The following is a 6,111-nucleotide window of genomic DNA, read 5'->3' as shown; positions in this document are numbered from 1 at the left end:
GACATGGAGAAAATTGCAGCGACGCGTGCGCGTGCCTGACACGTACGCGCGAATTGGAGTTTGCACAAAAGACGCGCACGCGTGGACGATGCGTACGCATGACAAGAAAATTCGCCAAATGATGCGCACGCGTGAATGACGCATACGCGTGACCTGCGCAATCTGCAGAATTAACAGAAAACGCTGGGGGCGATTTCGGGCCGCGTTTTGACCCAGTTTTCGGCCCAGAAACATAGATTAAAGCCAGGGAACAAGCAGAGACTCAACACACATTCTCATTAGGATAGTTTTTAGGTTTTATATCGGAATCTAGAGAGAATTTACTCTTCCTCTAGGTTTTCTTTACATTCATAGTTTATTAGTTTATTGCTTTTGCTTTTGGATATTGAAGAGTCATCACCTCCGTTGAAGATACTATTCTAGTTTGTTTTCTTACTTGCTCTTTTATTTATTCCATATTCTTAATTCTTGTTTAGAGTGGTAATTGGATTATTTTCATGGATTGTTAATGCAAAGGATTACTTTTACTTTTAATTAATTTTAAATCTCTACTTTATTTAAATTATTATGTCTCTTTTCTATTCCAAACTCCCAATAACGAAGATGGTATCCATGTCAATAGAGTAGATTCTCTACTTGACATGGGGGTTGATTAAGAGGAGACACTTGAGTTGGAATGCTCAAGTGGTTAGTTAAATTGGAAGTTGTTGGCTAATTCTGTATTTACTAACGCTAGACCTTCCCAAGGGAGAGGACTAGAATTTTCGAATAAGAGTTAGCTCAATCACTTAACTTTCCTTTATTTAGTAAGGGTTAACTAAGTGAAAATAATAACCTCTTTATACTACACTTGAGAGAATTCCAACAAGGACAGAACTTCCAATTAATCATTCCCCCAGTCAAGGCTTTTTATTTTGAATAATATAAATTCCTTTTAATTTTCATTGCACTAAATTACAATTGTTTATTTTCTGTTATTCAACTCTCAAATCTCTCGGAAAAACTCCTGATTAATAACTTAGTGCCCTTTCTAGCAACTCGTTGGGAGACGACCTGGGACTCATACTCCCAGTATTTTTATTCTAATTTTTGTGACACCTTTCTAAATTGATGCGGCGGATTTCAGCTGGTTAAGAGCTATACTCGCAACGCTGTTCTTATATTACAATCTCTTAATCGGCCTAATTTCTGCCACGCACCAATTTTTGGCGCCGTTGTCGGGGAGTTGCAATTGTGTGCTAAATTATTAATTAGTGTACATATTTTATTTTTATTTGCATATTTTATTTTATTTTGTTACCATGAACTATATGTTTCTCTCATTGAATGACACATTCGTTGCCTGATCTGAGCTTAGCCGCATTTGATCCTGAAATTGAAAGGACTATTTCACGTATTAGGTGAGCTCGACGCAGGTTAGCCTCTGAGGGTGGTGAAGTGATTGTTATCGATTCACCAGTCTCATCTGAGATCCGAACCGCCATCTGAGAGCGAAACAAGCTCCTTTACTACTGATTCAGTTGATTCACGTGCAGATAACATGGCAGCACCTAGGAGGATTACTCTCCAAGAAGCTGGAGCTCTAGACTTTACACTGCAGCCGTATCAAGTGCATCATCCAACTCTGGCTATAGATTTTGAGCTGAAGACTGCACTAATTAACTTGATGCCCAAGTTTCATGGCTTACCTGCTTAGGAGCCCATCAAGAACCTCAGGGATTTTCAGACAGCCTATTCTACTGTTAGGCGTCATGGTGCAAATGAAACTTCTATTCTGTTAACTGCCTTCCCGTTTTCTCTTGAGGGAAAGGCAAGGGAGTGGTACTACTCCCAACCTGAAGCAACTGTTACCAACTGGGATATGCTCAGGAGAGAATTTTTGGAAAAATACTTTCCAGCTGAAGTCACAAATAGATTGAGAAAAGAGATCTCATGCATTCTCCAAGGTGAATTAGAAACTCTCTATGAGTACTGGGAGCGCTTTAAGAACCTTCTAGATGTATGCCCCCATCACATGATTGACAGGCTAGTGTTGATCAGCTATTTCACTCAACACATGAAGCCTCGGGATAAAACTACACTGAATGGTGCCAGTAATGGTTCTCTAAAAAAGTACAAGACCGCAAATGAAGCATGGCAACTGATCAGTGACTTAGCTGAGTCCACTCGGAATCACAGGCACAGAAACAACCACTCAAAGGCTGTTGCATAAGTTTCCTCTAGCATTGAGACTTCTGCTCTTACACAGAGTATATGTGAAATGACCAACCTACTGAAGCAAATGCAGTTGAATCAACAACAACAACAGCCTCCCCCACCACAACAAAGCCAACAGCTGGTCCCCCAAAGAGTATGCGGAATATGTGCTGATTATAGTCATTATACTGATGAATGCCCACAGCTCCAACAAGAAGACAATACTGTGGCAGCTACTCATAACTTCTATGATCGCCCGAATCAAGGATACAATCAGCAAGGCGACAACTACAACTAAGGTGGGAACTATAACCAAGGATGGCAGGACAACTCCAACCAAGGTTGGAGAGATAATTCCAACCATGGCTGGAGGGACAACTATAACAGAGGAGGCAGAGAAAACAATGGAAACCAGAGGTGGAATAATAACAACAGACAGCAGAATCAGAACCAGCCCTACAGAGCACCTCACCTGAGACAATCACAAGGACCCCAGCACAACCAACAACAGGCCCCTCATATTACTTATCCTACTTCCTCATCAAATGACGAGATGCTTTGTTCTCTTGCACAAGGACAACAAGACATGCAGACTACATTGAACTCTACTCTAAATGGTCTGAATGCCACTTTACAAGCTATCGTCTCCCAGATAGATTTATTACCTGCTTCCACCAACCAACCTTCAAGCTCCGGTGGAATTTCTTCTCAACCCTTACCTAACCCCAAGGGTGGCATCAATGCCATCACTTTGAGGTCCGAAACCACACTGAAAGAGAGGAATCAGGAGGAGCCAAGCCCACAAGTACATGCCCCAGTTGAAGACTCACTGGAATTGGAAGATGCTGAAGAGAAAGAAGAAGTACAAGACAAGGTTGAAGAAGAAGTAGCTCAGCAAGGGAATGGAGCACCAAAGGATGCAGAAGCTGCAAGTGGCACCATTCCTATCCTATTTCCACACCTTGCAAGGAAATCCAGAAAGCAGATGGAACTTGATCCCAAAATGGTAGAAATTTTCAAAAAGGTTGAGGTAACTGTTCCCCTTTTTTATGTTATTCAGCAAGTACCTAAATATGCAAAGTTTCTGAAGGATTTATGCATACATAAAGACAAAATTAATGAACTAGAAATTATTCCTTTAGGTAGTTCTATATCTGCTTTAATGGGAGGTATACCTAAAAAATGTAGTGACCCAGGTCCATGCATGGTTAACTGTACCATTGGAGGTGTAATATTTTCTGATTGCATGTGCGATTTAGGAGTGTGTGTTAGTATAATGCCATTGTCTATATATGATACTTTGAGGCTCCCTCCCTTAAAAAGGTCGGCAGCTCGTTTTGTGTTAGCAGATAAAAGTATTATTACAGTAGTTGAAATTGCTGAAGATGTATTAGTGAGCATTAAGGGTCTCACATTTCCCATTGACTTCTATATCCTGGAAATGCCCCCTAATGACTCAGGAAGACCATCATCAATCCTACTTGGAAGACCATTCCTAAAGACTTCAAAGTTCAAGCTGGATGAATTCTCAGGAACTTACTCCTTTGAGATAGATGGCAGAGCAGTGAGTTTCAGTTTAAATGAAGCTATGAAGCACCCTCCGGAAGATCATTCTATCTTCCAGTGTGACATCATTGATGAAACTGTAGCTGAAGTTCACCAAGAAGAAGTGGAAGAGAGACACATGGAGCAAGGTCCAAGTGTGGGGACACTCTTTGAACATAATGAAGACACCTTGCCCTTATCACTAGTCCCGGATGATCCAGAGCCTAGCCATGAGCATAAATTGGAATTGAAGCCCCTTCCTCCACACCTTAAGTATGCTTACCATGAGGATAATCAGAAGTTCCCAGTTATTATTGCAAGGGAACTCACTTCCCAACAAGAGGAGCAACTGCTTAGTGTGCTGAGAAAATATAAGAAAGCAATTGGGTGGAGTTTGGCGGATATAGTAGGCATCAGCCCTCAAGTTTGTGAGCACAGAATATACTTAGAAGAGGAATCAAAATCCGTCCGTCAACTCCAAAGAAGATTGAATCCCACCATCTTAGAAGTTGTCAAGAAAGAAGTGACCAGGCTACTTGAAGCAGATATCATTTACCCCATCTCAGACAGCGAATGGGTCAGTCCAGTACAAGTGATGCCCAAAAAGTTTGGAGTCACAACAGTGAAGAATGAGCATGGAGAGCTCCTGACAACTAGAGTGCAGAATTCATGGAGAGTTTGCATTAACTATAGGCGTCTCAACCAAGCTACTCGCAAGGATCATTACCCCTTGCCATTTATTGATCAGATGCTTGATCGCCTGTCAGGTAAATCCCATTACTGCTTTTTAGATGGTTATACAGGCTATTTTCAAATTCATATAGCTCCTGAAGATTAGGAGAAGACTATTTTTACATGTCCCTTTGGAACGTATGCATAAAAAAGGATGTCTTTTTGGCTTATGTAATGCACTGGCTACTTTCCAAAGATGCATGATGAGTATCTTCTCAGATCTTATCGAGAACTGTATGGAAGGATTTATGGATGATTTTAGCGTATATGGTGATTCATTTAACCTTTGCTTGGATAGCTTAGCTAGAGTATTAGACAGGTGTGTTAGTTCAAACCTTGTATTGAATTTTGAAAAATGTCATTTTATGGTATTTTAGTAGATCCAGCAAAGGTAGATGTCATTTCTAGTTTACCTTACCCTTCCTCCATGAGGAAAGTCCGTTCGTTCCTAGGCCATGCAAGTTTCTACAGGAGATTCATTAAGGACTTCAGTAAGGTAGCATTACCTTTATCCAGACTGTTGTAGAAAGATATTGAGTTCGAGTTCAGTGAGGATTGCATACAAGCATTTGATAAGCTGAAGATCGCCCTGACTCAAGCTCCAATTGTGAGAGGAGCAGACTGGAGCTAGCCATTTGAAATTATATGTGATGCATCCAACTATGCAGTAGGAGTGGCGCTGGCTCAGCGCGAAGGTAAGGACCCCTTCGTAATTGCTTATGCGTCTAAGACCTTAGACGCTGCTCAGTCTAATTACACTACTACTGAAAAAGAGCTTCTTGCTATTGTTTTTGCTCTGGATAAATTTCGAGCCTATTTACTTGGTACTAAGGTAGTAGTGTACTCGGACCATGCAGCTCTAAAATATTTATTAGCTAAAAAAGAGTCCAAACCAAGGTTGATACGTTGGATACTGCTGCTGTAAGAATTTGACTTAGAAATTAAGGATAGGAGTGGTAACCAGAATTTAGTGGCAGACCACTTGAGTGGCCTTGAGCACCTTAAGGATGACTCCACTCTTATAAATGATGCTTTTCCATTTGATAGTTTGCAAGCAGTATCTGAAGTAGTTCCTTGGTATGCACCTGTAGCTAATTATCTAGTTAGTCATACTTTCCCTCCCAATTTTACTAAGCATCAAAGGGACAAGTTGAAAAGCGAGTCTAAATATTATATATGGGATGACCCGTACTTATAGAGGTGTGGTGCTGACCAGGTAATTAGAAGGTGTGTGGCCCAATCAGAATTCCAATCCATTTTAGAGGCCTGCCACTCTTCTGAGAGTGGAGGACATTATGGCCCTCAAAGAACAGCTAGAAAAAATTTAGACTGTGGATTTTGGTGGCCTACTCTTTTTAAAGATGCTGCTGCTTTTTGTAAATCTTGTTCCCCATGCCAAAGATTTGGTAATATATCCAAGAGAGATGAGATGCCTCAACAAATTATGCTTTTCTGTGAAATTTTTTATGTTTGGGGCATTGACTTCATGGGTCCATTTCCAAACTCTAATGGTTACCTTTATATACTGTTAGTTGTAGATTATGTTTCTAAATGGGTTGAAGCAATTCTTACCCGTACTGATGATGCTAACACTGTTATTTTCTTTGTTAGAAACCATATTATTTGTCGCTTTGGATC

At 40.6% G+C, this 6,111-nt stretch overlaps 1 non-coding gene across 1 annotated transcript; it reads right to left on the bottom strand.

The window, feature by feature from the left end:
* Nucleotides 1-1,912: 1,912 nt before the first annotated feature.
* On the bottom strand, nt 1,913-2,016 carry LOC148550317 (small nucleolar RNA R71). Its single transcript, XR_015893264.1, has one exon. It is a non-coding gene; the product is annotated as a small nucleolar RNA R71 (small nucleolar RNA).
* Between the last annotated feature and the right edge of the window lie 4,095 nt (nt 2,017-6,111).

Source organism: Arachis ipaensis, chromosome B7 (genome assembly GCF_059453495.1).
Source record: "Arachis ipaensis isolate K30076 ecotype BB chromosome B7, ASM5945349v1, whole genome shotgun sequence".
In the NCBI taxonomy this organism is placed as follows: Eukaryota; Viridiplantae; Streptophyta; class Magnoliopsida; order Fabales; family Fabaceae; genus Arachis; species Arachis ipaensis.
This window is presented reverse-complemented; position numbering and strand designations above follow the sequence as displayed.